The sequence below is a fragment of the Aotus nancymaae genome, unplaced genomic scaffold (genome assembly GCF_030222135.1).
Source record: "Aotus nancymaae isolate 86718 unplaced genomic scaffold, 86718_ANA_hifiasm-v0.15.2.pri h1tg000040l, whole genome shotgun sequence".
NCBI classification, from domain to species: domain Eukaryota; kingdom Metazoa; phylum Chordata; class Mammalia; order Primates; family Aotidae; genus Aotus; species Aotus nancymaae.
Window position 1 is genome coordinate 122,208,251 of NW_026988454.1, and position 16,729 is coordinate 122,224,979.

At 46.0% G+C, this 16,729-nt stretch overlaps 1 protein-coding gene across 4 annotated transcripts in view; it reads right to left on the reverse strand.

The window, feature by feature from the left end:
* DAAM2 (dishevelled associated activator of morphogenesis 2) overlaps positions 1-16,729 on the reverse strand; it is a 115,331-nt gene that overhangs the window by 83,626 nt on the left and 14,976 nt on the right. The window contains exon 1 of one of the 4 annotated variants that reach the window (XM_064361073.1): positions 2,271-2,540. The exons of the other annotated variants lie outside the window; for them this stretch is intronic. The gene's annotated coding sequence lies outside the window, so the exon portion shown is untranslated. Of the gene's footprint in view, positions 1-2,270; positions 2,541-16,729 lie in introns of those variants that run through there. 4 annotated transcript variants of the gene reach the window in all.

The window sequence follows — 16,729 nt, forward strand, 5'->3', positions numbered from 1 at the left end:
CAGCCCTGGATGCCCCCAGGGTGGTAGGGCCCAAGCCACATGCACAGTTTCCTACACCAGGGATCATGCGATGGCCTTCTCACCTAACAGCTGGGCCTCAGGAGAGGTCAGAGGTTCTGAATGACCAGAAAACATCCCTCTTTGGGAGGAAGTCACACAGTGTTCCAGGGAGGCCCTGCACTCCCACTTCCTGGCACAAGTCGTCCCATCTGCAAAGGCCCAGAACAGAGCAAGTTTGCTGGAAGTCAGAGATGCCATGTCAGAGCAGAGCACCCCAATCCGAACTCAGGGGCCTTCCTTCTTCCTTACTTGCCTATTCCTCTCTGAGTCTCTGACCAAGGTCCATCCTGAGCTTGGAGACCAGGAGGTTAGAAGATTCGGAACCCCCAAGCTGCTTTGCCTCAACCTAAACCCCTCCGTTTTCTTCACCCTCCAGGAGAGGGGGATGTTGAACCATTTCCTCTTGGGACACCCAAACTGCACCTCTCCCTTCTTGCAGTAGAATCAGTGCAGCCGTCCTTAATCTTTGGGCCTCTGAAGCATACAATGTAGAGCCCAGTTTAAGAAACAAAGCATTGTAAGTTAAAAACTATCATTTTAGGAAACCACTTGGTGCCAACTTGCACAGAAACACAAACTTGGGGACTAAAATCACATGCCAATAGTAGGTTTTATGGTGGTCATTCAGTTGATTCAGAATAAATGCCTCCAATTTTTAGAGTAGTATTATTAAAATGAAAACAAAGAAACATTTCTCGAAGAAAAGCACATTCTCAAGCAGAGTCTCAGACCTTGGAGAAAACATTCACACCATGTTCCCAGGGGTCTCTGGGGCCCAGTGTGAAGGGCTCTGGCTGGGGGTGAGGACCCAAGCTACAGAGTTAGGCTACCCTGGACACTTCCCTGTTCCAGCTGTGTCCTGAGCACCCTCCACAACGGCTGGCGCACAGCAGGCCAGCAATTCAACTTTGTTGAGCACACAAATGAATGGCTGGATGAATTAAGAGGTTCGTCCTGGCTTTGGAATTTACTAGCCCTGCATCTTTAAGGCAAGGTCCTTAATATCTGAGCCTTAGTTTCTTCATCTGTGAAATCTACAAAATTAGTCACGAGTCAATAAACTACTGCAAGAATTAAATGAGATGCAAAGCCTTTGGCAGAGTGATTGGTGCCTTCAAGGTATGGAATAAAGGGTAACTTATTGTTACTTTTCAAAAATGGCTTTAATCTCACATCCAAAATATCTTTCCAGCTCTGCACACCTTCCCAATTCCGTCATGCCATATTATGTTTTTGGTAAATCCCCAGCACAAAGCCTGGCACAAGTAGGAACATAGAAAACATCTGTTGAAGCATAATTTAGCAGAAAGCGTCTCTGATTTGGAAACCCTGGCCTCGGATGAGTGCCAGTGGCTGAGGCTTCTAGCATTTCCTACCTCCTCCTCCATGGGAGGCCACCTCTTTGTCACAGACCCCAGCCCTCCAAACTGTACCTGGACATTCAAGGCCAGGAAGCTCACCTGTGTCCATGCCACAGGAAATGGGGTACGGGGGCATTTGCTCTGCAGAGGCTGGGGGTGCTGGCTGAGCCCATCCCCCTGCTGCATAGACCTCTCCTCCCATTCTTTCTCACTCCAGCTCTGGGGAGCGTGGGCCTCCCCCCAGGCAGCGTTCCCAGGCTTCAGCAATAACAGGCCCTCCATTCTTCCCTGCCCTTGGCAGACCTGCCTCCTCCCACTACCACACTGTCCGCTGCTGCTCATGGGCAGCTGCCTCAATCCAAGGAGACAACGCAGACCTCTTTGCGCCCAGGCCTGGTGTATCCCCTGGCCCTACGAAGAAGAGGAATTGGTCTGAGTCTCCTGCCTGAGATAGACTCACAGGGTCACTCATTTCACCCTCAGGCTGCAAATGTCATTGGTCTCTGGCATCTTCACAAACAGCACTCACTGACCACACTTTGTTTTTCCCAAATGAGGGAGAAATCTGACATCTGCCCCTCCCAGATCTTCACTCCTTGGGCCAGGATCCAGCTATGTTCAGATGTCAACCCCCAACTCCCTGCCTCAAGATTGACAGACACTGGGAGAAGGGGGGTACCTATCTCCCAAGTTCAACACTCGCTACCCACTGGGGATCCCAGCCCCACCTCTGTCTCCTCCTTCTCACATTTGTCCATCAGACACTATTGGCAAGTCACCAGAAGTCAACCCAAAGTCTGCAATCCACAATCCAAGGAAGAGGATGTAACGCGGCTTTCTTTCACTTACCAAGTTTATCCAGCTATTTTCCAACTTTCTTTTTAGGGATCCTGAGCTCAGTCCTCAAGAATTATCTTCTGACGTCCCATAGCTGGGCATTGGGAGCCCAGGGCCATAGCAGGGGGCTGCAGACAGAGAGTCCTTCTGTGGGCATGGATTCCTGGGGTGGGGTGTGCTTGATTTGAAGCAGCACCCCCTCCTCTGGAGGCTTCAGTACTAAAATCCAGCCCAGGAGGGTCTCAGCCACAGCCCAGCAAGGGAGGCAGTGCCGCTGTCAGTAGCAGAATGTGTGGCTGTCTTTCTTAAAGGGACAGCCTGCCCCAAAAGCCCGACAAGGGTGGAAATGCTAGAGAGAAAGGAGCAAGGGAGGATGAGCTAGCATTCTTTACGGAAAGACTCTGAAGAAACACCAGTCCGTGACTTGACACGAGCCTCATCCTGAGGTATGACAAGCTTCTCCACTTCCTGATATGAAACATGGAGGCAGAAAGACCCTTCCCCAGGGGAAGATGCCCTCCTGTAGCTCCAACTGTAGGGCTGAACTCACCCAGAGGGTGTTGCGATAACCCATGAGAAATATTAATTATTTACTATATATACAGCACTGTCTTAAGTGTTTTGCATGAAGAAACTGATTTAGTCCCCATAAGAACTTTAGGAGGTAGGTATTCTGAGCATTATTCCTGTTTTACAGAGGAGAAAACTGAGCTCTGGAGATAGTAAATTGCCAAGTCTTACAGGTAATATGAGGGAAAGTTAGGATTTGCACAAAACTGATTCTACCTGGAGCTCAGCCACTCATCTTCCACCAACCTTGTCTGGAGGGTAAATTTACTTTTTCATCTTTATGGTTTTCTGTATTTTCCACATTCTAAAATAAGCAGTTATTCTGTATCAAGAGAAAAAAAAAATAAAGATTCCACCTTCTCTCACTCCAATATTTCAACCAAGACAAGACTAGAGCAGCAAGATAAATGTATTCTACATGGAAGTTCTAAGAGGAAGGAGAGTAGCAAAATTAACAGGACAGTGCAGCAAGGCTATGATTAAATCTATTTGAGTTAAGTTTTGCCTATTATAGATCCACAGGAAGGTTTGAAATAAAATTAAAGCAATAGCGTCTTCTTTCAGCCAAAACTGAAATTAAAAGTTTTTTTTAAACCTGGTAATTGAAGAATTCGTGAAGTCCAGGCTCCTTATACATTATCCAAGACCTTTCCTAATTTGATCACCAGCTCCCTCTGCAGCTTCCCCCACGTGGTCCCTCCCACCCCACCCAGCCACCAGGCCAGATTACCAGAGGTTTCCATAAGCCTCTCCAGCACGCTGCCCCTCGCTTAGGCTAGGATGCCCGTTCCCTCCGCCTGTGAATTCTTTGCCATCTTTCCAGACCAGGTTAAATGGTCAGTGCTGCCATAGAGGCTTCCACCCCCACGAGCGGAGTGGACTGCTCCCTCCTCTGCGCTCCCACAAGCTTTGCCCATTCCTATGGACTGAATGTGTGTGTCCTCTCAAAATTCATAGGCTGAAGCAGAATTCCCTATCTGATGCTCTGTGTAGGCGGGGCCTTTGGGAGATGATTAGGTCATGAGGGTGGAGCTCCCTTGAACAGGATTCATGCCTTTACGAAAGAGACCCCAGAGAGCTGTCTCATCCCGTCTGCCATAGGAGGACACAGTGAGAAGCCTCTGTCTATGAACCACCAGACATTAAATCTGCCAGTGCCTGGATCTTGACTTCCCAGTCTCCAGAACTGTGAGAAACAAGTGTTTGCTATGAAGTCACCCAAGCTATGGTATTTTGTAAGAGCAGCTTGAGCTAAGACACCATCCACAGTGTGTTGTTAAAGGTGCCATCACATTGTATGCTAATTAATTGAGCCTCTATTTTTCACTTTTCTGTCCCGAGCACTAGCACTAAAATTTTGCGGAGTCAGGCAGCACGATAGTAATTCTTATTACTGTTTGACAGTATGTTTAGTATTCCAGGCACTTCCTCATGAGTCATCTCATTTGAACTTCACAACAATGAATGGGCATTAGAAGTGTCCAATGTTAGTACTGGAGGAGGTAAGTAGCGTTTGAGGTTCTTGTAACTCTGCCCTTTGGAGATTAGGTTTGCCCAGATGGCCTTGAAGGATAGGCCAAGCTCCCCAAGCCCATTTTCAACTGGGCCAGACTGTTTCTACCCTCATCCCCTTCCACAGGCCTCCCAGTGCTCCAACCCAACATCCTCTTGTCCTCAGCTTCCCTCCAGCCAAGCAGAGCATCAGTGGGCACAGAGATGATGATGATGATGATGATGATGATGATGATGATGATCGCCAGCTGGGGTGTAGCCCGCATTCTCTGTGAGCTAGCCCCATGCAAAATCAGCAGAGCACTGATGAGGGGCCACATTTCCAGATTAGAACCCAGAACAATTCTGTCAGTTTTGTGGAGGAAAACCCTATTACACATCCCCTGGGCTGTACTCCCTGGCAGTGGGGTCACTGAGAGAGGGTGTGGACCAAAGGCACGCAGAATGTCAGAGCCAGAAGGAACCTTAGAAATCACATTGCTCAGCCCCAATCTAGATAGAGAAATGAGAGCCCAAACTCAGGAGGGACTTGTCAGAAATACAGAGTGACTGAGTAGCAAAAAACACAGAGTGACAGCTGGCTCCTGAGCCCTTTCCGATGAATCTGATCCAAGCAAGAAAAAAGCAACCTAAAGAGGTTATACTATAAAAGGATGTGACTAAGGCCAAATTAATTGCAAGGCATTCTTCGATTACACAACACACAAATAGGTTTGAAATGCAGCACCACACACAGAAAACATGTTACAAAGAAAACAGTACAGAGGAATAACAGAGGAAGATTTTCAGTAACAGTATTAAAATTTAGTCAACCTGGAGGTCAGGTCATGCTGCATCCCACCTCCTTCCATGACCTCCCCTACGAACAAATCGAGCAGGTGGAGCTAAGTCTAACACTATTTCTGCATTGTGTTAGTAGAATGCATTAACATCAAAGTACCACAAATTAATACTTTTTTTCATCCTCAGATACAATAATTTACAGTTGTGCTAGTTGTTGATTCGTAGTCAAATACTGTTGGTCCCCACTCCCGAGTGCACGCAGCAGATTGTACTTCCTGGGTACTTGTGTTGGGTGGGGCCATGTGACTAAGTTTGGCCCATTCACTGAAAATAGAAGGTGAGTGTCATAAGAATTAATTTTATGTGTCAACTTGGTCATGGGACCAGGAATTTGGTCAAACACCAATATTGAGGTTGCTGTGAAGAATTTTTTTTTTTTTTTTTGAGACAGAGTTTCGCTCTGTCACCCAGGCTGGAATACAGTGACATGATCTTGGCTCACTGCAGCCTCTGCTTCCTGTGTTCAAGCAATTCTCCAGCCTCAGTCTCCCAAGTAAGCTGGGACTACAGGCATGTGCCACCACACCCAGCTAATTTTTGTATTTTTAGTAGAGATGGGGCTTTACCATGTTGTCCAGGCAGGTCTCAAACCCCTGACCTCAGGAGATCTGCCCACTTCAGGCTCTGAAAGTGCTGGGATTACAGGCATGAGCTACCATACCCAGCCAGATTTTTTTTTTTTTTTAACATGAGATGAACACTTAAATCAGTAGACTCTGAGTAAAGCAGATTCCCTTCCATAATGTGGGTAGGCCTCATTTGATCAGATGGAGGCCTTCACAGAAAGTGACTGAGGTCCCCCAATGAAGGGAACTTTACCCCCAGACTGCCTTCAGTCTTGAGCTGCAACGACAACTCCTTTCTGGGTCTCCAGCCTGCTGGCCTGTCCTGCAGATTTTAGACTTGCCAATCTCAACATCATGGGATCCAATTCCTTAAAATAAATCCAGATATATGTAGAGAGAGATGCTATTGGTTCTGTTTCACCGTAGAACCCTCACGAACACCAGCATCATTAGTGGTCGAGAGCTTTAAATTGTGAGGATGAGACTCCCTTTTCCTTTAGAACAGCAACTATCAACACTGAAGATGGGCCTGTTCTGCCAGCCTCAGTTCCTAAGGAACTATAACAAGCAGAACCCCTTTTTGGACCCACTACAGACAGGTAGCAGGAGTAAGAAATATACCTTTGTTGTTTTAAGTCACTGAAATTTGGAGATTGTGTGTTATTAAGCATAATCTTATAATGACTGAAGCGCTCACTGCTTATCTTAAAGACATTAGGATGTGAGGAGAGAAATCCAGAAAAGTAATGGAACCATAAAAGGATTTTGATCCTGGCCTCCCAGAAAGACTCCCTGACACACGGCCCTTCCTCCAGCTGCACAGCTTCTCTGTCTATCTTGGGATCCTGGGATCTTAACCCAGAATCCAACCACGGTTGTGTAAATGCATCCAAGGTACGATCTCACTGCTGAAACTTCCCTAGAAAATGTTCAGAGCTCTGCTGAGGAATCTGACCTGGGCCTAGGATGGGAAGCCCTCCAAATACCAAAAGTTTCCACTACGGCAACAAGAATGTTAAACATGATTTTAAAATGTTCTCAGTAAGAGAAATATGATGATGAGTATTTATAAGCCAAAAACCAAAGGCCATTCCCCTGTTCCTGTGAGGTTTCCTGCCACATGGGGAGGGTCAACAGACTAGAGACAGTACTGGAAACAGAGCTGGATGTCCTCGGCTCCACTGCAGATGGGTTAAGCATGGAGCCTTGGAGAAAATGCAGTCACAAAGTGCTGATCATTCTCTTTGGAAATCAAGGGTGACCCAGAGGCTGCTGGGACTCCTCCATATCCTCTCAATGAATAAATCCAAGCCCCTGAACTTAAATACTCTACAGAGATAAAGTGTGGGGTAGAATAAGATATGAAGGACTCAAATTATTACAGGATGTATTTGGCTTAGACCAGCAGCTCTCAAAACTGAGGGTGGCTCCTCATGACACCCCCTACCCCCAGAGACATCTGGCAATGTCTAGAGACATTTTATGGTTGTCATAACTAGTGAATGTTACTGAGATCTACTAGGTAGAGGCAAGGGGTGCTAATAAGCCTCCTATAATACAAAGGATAGCCCCCCACAACCAAGAATTATGTGGTCTAGTATCAAGGTTGAGAACCTGTGGCTGCAATTAAATCCCTAGTTTTGAGGGTGTGAAGGTTTAGAACAAGAGCAGAAAGAACATTTATAGAGTAATATGCTCCTTTGGAAAAAATACACTGTGGTCAAACTGTGGGACCTCGGACCAGCAGTATCAGCATCCCCCGTGAATGTGTTAGAAACGTGCAGCCTTGGGCTCTGCCCCAGACTCCTGGATCAAATACTTTCTCAAGTATTTATTGGAAAACAATATGACAGGTGATTCATATACCTATAGAGAGAAACCAAAACTATCACTAGAGCATCCTGAGAGGTTGCACAGTTCTTGTCAGTAGGAAAAATAAATCTTCATTGCTACTCTCTTCTCCCTATGAGGAAGGAATCCGGCATGAGAATCAGCGTAGAAGGTCCATTCTTCAGAAGTTGTGTTGGATTTGCAAAGTGAACCGAGGAGCAAAGTTGAGGAGTGGGGCTGGAGAGTAAAGACAGCTGAATCACTCAACATAATAAAGAGGGGGGCCTGTTTGAGTGAGAGGCTGGTGAGCACCAAGGGAGAGAGGAGGAAGACCAAATGACATAACCTTTGGCCAAGCAATCTCTTTTAGAACAAGGTTGTCCAGTATTCAATTCAGAATTGTTTTAATACCAATACCCTTGGGCTCCCCAGACCTCCTTAAAGTTCACTGCATTCACGAATCCATGTGTAAATGGGGCGTATGTGTGTGTACCAGGGGTATGGGGGTAATTGCACATCTGGGTCAACATAGTGCAGAAGAGTTCATGGTTTGTATGAAACCAATGAGAGTTAATGTTTCCTGTGGGCTTACTATGTGCCAGGCACTACCGTTTTAAGTATTTAATACTCAACAGACACAGTCTCATTCAATGCTCACAGCTGCCCTATGGGGAATACCATTGTTATTTCGTATTAGGGATAAGAGGTCTGCAGCAGAGGGAATTTAAGCCACTCGCTCAGGGACACCCACACAATGAGTGAGCCTTAGAGACAGAATTGAAATCTCAGCAATCTGGCTCCAAAGTCCATGTTGTTAATTTCTGGGCCACCTTGCTCATCACCTAGGGGTAGTTAATAATCTTAATGAATTAAATGGAAATAGGAACGCAGAGCTAGAGGTGACGTAAAAAACATAAGCCACCACCACTTATTTTGGTATCTCTAAACCAGCAGTTCCCAGACTTCAGTGTGTGCCAGGATCACCATGTGAGCTTGACAGGACACAAACCGCTGGGCTGCACCCCTAGAGCTTCATCCAGGAGCCTTGGGCACAGCCCAAGGATGTGCATTTCTAACAAGTTCACAGGCGATGCTGACACTGCTGGTCTAAGGTCCCACAATTTGAGAACCATTGCCCTCTGCTTGTCGCAGTGAGATTCAGCTAATTTATTCTGAATCTCAAAGACAAGGCTCCTCAGGTGACATCTGGTCACAATATCAATTACTGAGTGGCTCTGAATTGAATCAGGCTAATACTGAAGAGAATGAGGGAGGAGAGGGATGAGTATCCAGTGGAATTCAACCTGGAAGACTTCCTGGAGGAAGAGCCATATGGTGAGAACAGACAATGAAGTTACGGATTTCCTCAAATCTCCTTGATAATCCATATAGCAGGGCTCGGGCATCTGGGTTCCCTTCCTCAACCTCCCCTCCCTAAAACTGCTGGGAGGATACCCCCTTGTTCTTTGGTAAGTCAATCCAGAAAGTCTTAACGAGAAGTGAGGAATCAGGAGACACTCTCTTCCATGGCATGAGAAGCTGCCTAGGACAGTGGTTAGGAGAAAGATGAGCACATTTGAATCACAGCTCTGCTGCTGTGTGACACAGATCTCACTCCAGGTCCTTAACTGTTCTAAACCTTAGTTCCTAAATCTGTAAAACAGAGCAACTCACCATCTGAATGTCAGAGGTGTAATAATCACTTGTATGTGAAGTGCCCACCACACTGCCCACCCAACACCAACCCCAACAATGGCATCAGAGCTCCATCTGTGGCCAGGGAAACCAAGCCAAGGTCAAAGGTAAGGCTGGCTTTGTTACTGCTCCCAACACACACGGGAGCTGCGAGGTTGAGGTTTAGATACTTTTCATCTTCTATCATTTCAAACAGGGTCTTCAATCTTTTGGCTTCCCTGGGCCACATTGGAATAAGAATTAATTGTCTTAAGCCGCACATAAAATACACTAACACTAACGATAGCTAATGAGCTAAAAAAAAAAAAAAAGAAAAATTAAATTAAAAAAATAAAACCTTGCAAAAATCTCATAATGTTTTAAGAAATTTTATGAATTTGTGTTGGGCCGCATTCAAAGCCATCCTGGGCCACATGCATCCAGTGAGCTACAGGTTGAATGAGCTTGATTTAAAAGATCCTCCATCTCACAGGGTGTCAGCTGGTCTTTTAGGGCCCCTTTTCCCCAGTTCTCAGTTTCCTCTCTGCCAAACACTGCCCATGACCCTCTTCCACACCTCACTAGACTTAACTCCTCATTTACAAAGTTGGCAATACTTGGCAGAAGATAAAACCACACAATACAAAACTGTCTAACATCTGCACGTGCAATATGTACTCAACCATGCTTTTACAATCTATGTGGAGAGAAAAGACTGGAAATATTAGTTGTCAAATGTTAGGTGAACTGGGAAGGCAGATTCTCCAAGTGTGGTTTGTGGCCAGGTGGGAAGCTGGGGGGAAGGGGGCAGAGGAACAGAAAGATCGAAGTCCCTCTTCAGTGCCCTGTGATGGGCTCATAAGCTAAGTTTATTTTTGTTTTCTGCTTCTGTGTATTTTGTGTAATACTTCCACGTTTCTTTTATGATAAAATAGGGAAAGTTTTTAGAAACTTCATATCCTCCTGAAGCTTTTCTTGATTATAACCAACTCCACACGCACTCTGCTCACTCAGCTCACGTGCTTCCTCTTGGCGCCTGTCCTGTTTCTAGCCTATGAATTTGCATAACACAGCCATAAGAAGTTGCTCTCTAAATGCTCTCAAGCAGATTTCCCATTCATTTACCTTAGATCTTCTGATACGCTGAGCTGCCCCAAGGTAGGGGGAGATTCTTCCTCCTAACGGAAGAGCAGCCAAACTCATTGCTTATGATTCACTCTTGGGGGATCCACCCCTACCCCAAAAACTGACCAGAGGGCTCTTCATGCAGTAAGTGCTCCATGCCAAAAGAAATTGCACAGCAAGTGGCCTGTACGTGAAGAGAACTATGTGTACAGACACACACAGACACACACACACACACACACACACACCCCAATCTGCCTCTTCTTTCCTTCTCTCTCCAGAGGAAAATGTCATCCAGTTAGTGCCCTCAGATGAACTGGGAAGGCAAGCTCCCCGGTTGTGGTTTGTGAGGGGTGGGTGGCTGGGGAGGGGAGGTGGCAGGGAGAGCCAATCCACTTCCATCTGGCGCTGAAATCTACACTTATTTTCCTGGACTGGACTACGATCCCGTTTCCCAATGTGAGGAATCGTGCTCTCTTGGTGACACACAGTTTCCCCCAAGAATGCTTGGCTTTTCAATGAGGAATTCTTGTATATTTGGGATTCTTGGAAACAGGACAAAGACTAATGAATTGCTGGCTCTATCCTAGGTTTGGAAACCCTTTAGAACTCACAGGAGCTGGAGGAGGACAGGGGCAGGCAGGAAAAGGGAGTTGAGGGTGTGTTTGCAGCAGACGGGAGGGCAGCAGGACTGAGATGTTGGATTAAATTGTTCAAGTTACAGGCACTCCAAAAGGTACCTGCTGACCCCAGAGTCAGAGGTCACCATCCATACTAAGAATAGAAGGCTGACAGGGGCAGGGTGGGGAGGCAGGGGATACTGAGTGTTTGTGGAAGCTAGAGAGTTATAACTAAGCAGAATTCAGGTATAGTGGACTGTCAAGTTCATCATGAAGTGAAATGGTTGGGACCCATGGGGTACAGTACAGAAAGCATGGGTTCTGGGGTCAGGCACACCTTACTTAGAATCTCCTCTGTACCACAAACTAGATGTGCAACTTCAGGCAAGTTGACTAAATTCCCAGAACCTCAGTTTCCTCTTCTATAAAATGGGATAATGCCTACTTTGCAAAGATGATAGAATGAGATGTGCTGAAACGTGCAAGGGCCTTGCCCAGCGTTTGGCACATACTAGGCCCTCCATAAATGGCAAGTATTATTTGGAGAATTTGAAGAGTAGGAGTATAGCCCTGAATTCACTGCAGAAGGTCTCGTGGGTCTGGCCGGGGAGTGGGAAGACCTAGCTCCTGGGGGCCATGGCAACAAGGCTTATATTCCCCCATCACACGCTCTTTGAGACCCTTTGTTGGTTCTGGCAGGTTTGGGCTGTGCCACCCTGCCCTATGCCCCAGCTACAGATCCTCTGCAGCCTCAGCTGCTTAAGTCCAAAGGGTAAATGTGTGGGTTCCAGGTCACCAGAATGAAATCACAGAGGGTCTACAGGGGCCCTGGGTTCTCAGTTCCCTCAACTGCCAGGAAGCAGACTGGCTTCCAGTAACCATTAGGCAACCATCCAACCCTGTTATCTAGGGAGCTCTGTGACTTCTCAAGCCATCCAGGAGAAAGCCAAGGCCTGAGTTCCTGCCACCCTCCTCAAATCCCCCCCCAACACCCCCTACCAAGAGCTCTCGTAACCTGGGCAAACAGACCACAGCCCCCAGGGTGTTCTCAGTCTAACAGAGAAGGCCAAACACAGACATAAAAGACTTCAGAATACAGAAAAACAAGGGAGAAAGAAAACAGTTTTCTTTCAGAGGAGCTCATATATGCAGAGGGATCATGAGGTGATTTAAGGAAGCCACATTCCATGGGGTAAATCCAGGCAGACGTTCCAGAGAGGAGGGTGCCGAGTGGGGTTGCCGTTTAGTGTTGCCCACAAGCTCTCCCCAAAAGTCCCTTCCTTTACTCTGTGGCCTGCCTGGAGAACAGGCACTTTGTCCTGAAATAGTCGATGTACAGAACCCTCCCATCGCAGTGATGCTCAGGGTGGCTCTAGTTACAACAATAAGGGTTTAAGAACTGGAGTGCTTGCAATGGCAAAGGCAGAGAGAGCAAACAAAACAACATCCACATGAGGTTTTCATTTTCTTTAGCCACGTGAGAATGGCTCTGAAGATCTAGCTATAAATACCCAGCTGCCATTGCCACAAGATGGAAAATCTCGCACACACACACACACACACACACACACACACACACACAGAGAGAGAGAGAGAGAGAGAGAATATCCTTTCAGTTTGCAGGCTTACAAATGCAAATCAAAGTTTCTAAGAATATCAGCCTTGAGAAGAGACAATGCTGGACTCCTTGTGTGAAGTGCCTTGTAATGAGGCCTCCTCAAACACATCTGACAGGACTTGACAAGGAGTGGTCCCACAGTCATCATCAGGGCGGAATGAAGAGCTGCCTCCACACGCCCAGGCCAAGCCAAAGCCCACTGGTGGCCACAAACCGGGCTGAGGTGAAGGGTTTAGCGTGAAATAAAGAGCAGCCTGCTTGACCCAGGACATTGTAGACTGCGTTCCCTAGAAGCAGAGCCTCGGACAGAATGGGTGTATGTGTGATTTGGTGAAACTGAGCTCTCAGGAGGAATCAGAAAGAAAATGAGGGAAGTGGGAAAAGGCAGGGGAGGGATCTGGAAAAGAATGTGGTTTCGGGTGAGGTCTAACTTCAGTCTCATCCTATGAGGAAACCTGATGGGTGACTTGAACGGAGACATGAGACACATTTGTTCCCCTAGGGGCAAGGAAGCAGAGCTTTTCCCCTTTCCTAGTGAGTCATTGGCCACAGGATATACGAAAGAGGTGGGCTGGGGTGGGGCAGGTGGGTGTAGCTTCCAGGTATCTCTGGGTAGAGGGGGATGGAGAACCCAAGGGCAATCCACACAGGTGCAAACCCTTAGCTGGAGCACCCACAGCAGCAGGCGATCTGGGTTGGGTACCAATAGTATTTTCTACAGAGAGTTTGCCAAACCAAGTGGCTTGTTGCTTAGAATTTTTTTCTATTGATTACAAAGGTTTTTGTTTTGTTTTTATTTTGTTTTACCTGGGAAGATTTTAGAATTAGCCTGCTGAAGAGAGAAACAAAGGTTTGACTGATGTGACACACTATGCTTATTGCTCACCTAATGTCTGGTCTCTTCTTTCTTCCTATGGATAGGTCCCTGCTTTTGTTTGCAGTAGCAATACGCCCAGTTAAAAAACCTTCAGCTTCCCCCCAGACTCCGATGCAGTTTGAGACCTTTATTTAACAGAATTTTGATGTGTATGGACAGGACTTTCAGAGAGGCTTGTTAAAGAGACCAGAAGTAGCTGGCATGCACTTTTTGTGCTTTGCCACTTTCTTTCTTCCTGCCTGGAATGCAGATATGAAGATGGAGGTGATGCAGCCACAGAGTAACCATGAGGCAATCAGCACAAAAAGACAAAGGTTCCATTCTAAAAAAGCTGAAGAAGAGAGACAGGGAGTCTGGGTCCCTGATGGCACTGTGGAACCACCCTACCAGCTCTTGAGTGTGTCTGCTGAACTGGTTGTGTAAGAATAAAGAACCCCAGTTGACAGAACAACTCTAGCCAGGTTTCTGTTCCATTTGGCTACAGCTAAACACAAATGCTGATACAAACCTGAAAACACTCATTCTGTGGGGTATACCATGGAAAACGTCCCTTTAGATACATAAATCGAGAAGCACTAGTTTAGACATGGTAAAACCAGGGTGTTTTTTTGGTTTTTGTTTGTTACTACAGTGCTGCTTTGAGCATTGTGGCTCTCTAGGGGGAAAAGCAGGGGAGATGGAAAAGGGCTGCTTAAATTACTTTAGCCACAGAACTTTTCGTTTCTTTAGGACGACCATTGTGAGAACCTGGTGTTCTATCAAACGCAGTTTGGGAAATGCTACAATAGATGACCTCTTGAGATTTCTTTCCTCCTGAACATTCCCCAGCTAGAAGAAACCAAGCGGATAGCCAGGACTATAAGGCAGGCCTGGCATTTGACTTTAACAGGACATGAATGAAAGCCAAAGAACTGAGGCCTGCGAGGTTGGTCAGGGAAGAGCAATGAACTAGGTAAATTAAGAAACTCAGGGAGGTGCCACGTCCTCTGAAATGTTGGAGTGCTCACTCCCCTATTCCCTTTCTGCTAGGCCATGAGTCTGGCAGAGGCTGACTGTATCGCTCTGGGTCTACAGCTCCTGCCAAGTGGTCCCTCCTGCTCAGCTCCAGCAGGCAGAGCTCTGATGACACCACTCCTTGCTCTCACCCCTTCAGGTAGAGGAGTGCTAACAGTTTCCTGGTGTGGCTCCTTCTTGAGAGCGCCAACATCTCTACTCCCTCATCTCTGTAAATAGCCTTCTCATTAAACTCTTATCTGTTAAACCCTTTTGGGAGTGCCAACTGCTGCCTGCCTGGAGCTTGACTGACAGAGACAACAATACACATTCTTATAGCAACCAAACTCCCAGGATTTGCTCAAACAAGTCCCAATTTCATGTGATTTTTGACTTTTCATTAAGGTGAATTATATGATGTATAAACAAGCAGGATGCAGAGAGGAAAGCCACCCCCAAATTTAGTCCCCAGTGCAAGCACCATGCTAACCTGAGAAGGGGTTCACTGCCACCGAACTGAGAGTTCAGGTTCACAGGCTGGGCCAAGGACAAGGGCCACAAGGGTCCTCAGGGCCAACACAGTGTATGTCACTTGGATTGAGCTCAGACCAGATTTCGAGGAAAGGAAGCTATCATAAAGAGTACACGGGACATGAAAGAGCTGACTCGACTGCATTGCGGTAAGACACCAGAGAAGTCAGCATGGTTTCATTGTCAAGTGAAAGAAAGTGAAGCAATTCCCAGTGGTGGGTACTTTCCCACCTCAGGCAGAGGTATTCGTAGAAGGAACAGAGCAATGGCTGTATATAGATGAAAGTCGGAAGGGAAGGAGGACTTCATGGAGGCAAGGCAGTGATGGTGGACAGAGGAAGATTCTCTCACCCTGTGGCAATGAGAAACACATGGGTACTATCAAGTACCCATGTCCCTATCAAAAGGAGGACAGGCTGTGGTCACTTTCTAGTACTTGCAAGAAATCCCAGTAGCTCTCAAGGAAGGGATGGAGCAAGGAAGGCTCCAGCAATATGCTATGTGGGAATGAGCCAGAGAGTTGCTGTTTGGTTTCTATTAGGTTGGTGCAAAAGCAACTGCGGTTGTTGCCATTACTTTTGCACTAACCTATATTACTATGACCCTATTTTGCATCTCCACCAGTATATCAAAATATGATCCCAACAAATCCACAAATTAGTTTAAAAAAAGGTCAAAAACAGTGATAACCATGTGCACATGGGATGTAGATGTTTGGAGAACAGCCTATTTGGAGATGTCACATCTACCTAAAATTTTCCAGATGGACCTTTAGCCAATGGGAGATAGCTTCCTTTCACTTTTCAGCAAGACTATTTACTGATGGTCAAGGGAGATGAACTGGGAGTCTTTAATTTTAATTTTAATTAAAAAAGATTTTAATTAAATCTTTAATTTAAAAATTAGCTTTGCTTAAACCAAAAAATATTTTAGATATCTAAAAAATTTAGATAATAATAAAATAGGCCTGGTGCAGTGGCTCATGCCCGTGATCCCAACACTTTGGAAGGCCAAGGTGGGTGGATCACCTGAAGTCAGGAGTTCGAGACTAGCCTGGCCAACATGGCGAAACCCCGTCTCCACTGAAAATACAAAAATTAGCCAGGTGTAATTGTGCTTGCCTATAATCCCAGCTACTCAGGAGGCTGAGGTGGGAGAATCACTTGAACCTGGGAGGTGGAGGGTGCAGCGAGCAGAGGTCTCGCCATTGCACTCCAGCCTGGGCAACAGAGCGAGACTCTGTCTCAAAAATAAACATTTGTATACCCACCCTTCGGTCTAAGAAATAAAATATTATAGATATAAATTGAGCTCTGGTCTGCCTTACTGCCTTCCCTAGAAGGAGCCACTTCTCTGAATTTCATGGTTGTTCACAAACATAATTTTATACTTTAATTATAAATATATATATTTGTAAGTAAAGGAGAGTATTGTTTTACATGATTTTTAACTTACCAGCAATGGCATACTTCTGCAACTTGCTTAATATTCTTTCCACTTCATATTGTTTCTGAGATTATATCTCACTAGTATCTGTCTTTAACAATGTCTGTCTAGCACCCTTTTTTTGCTGTGTCCTACAGTATTCCACTGTAAGTATGTATGTATCAAATTATTTAACCAGAGAAATAAATATAAACCTATATACCTTGATGATACGTACATGGGTTGCTTTTTAGCTCTTAAAAACCATGCTGCAGTGAGTATTCCTG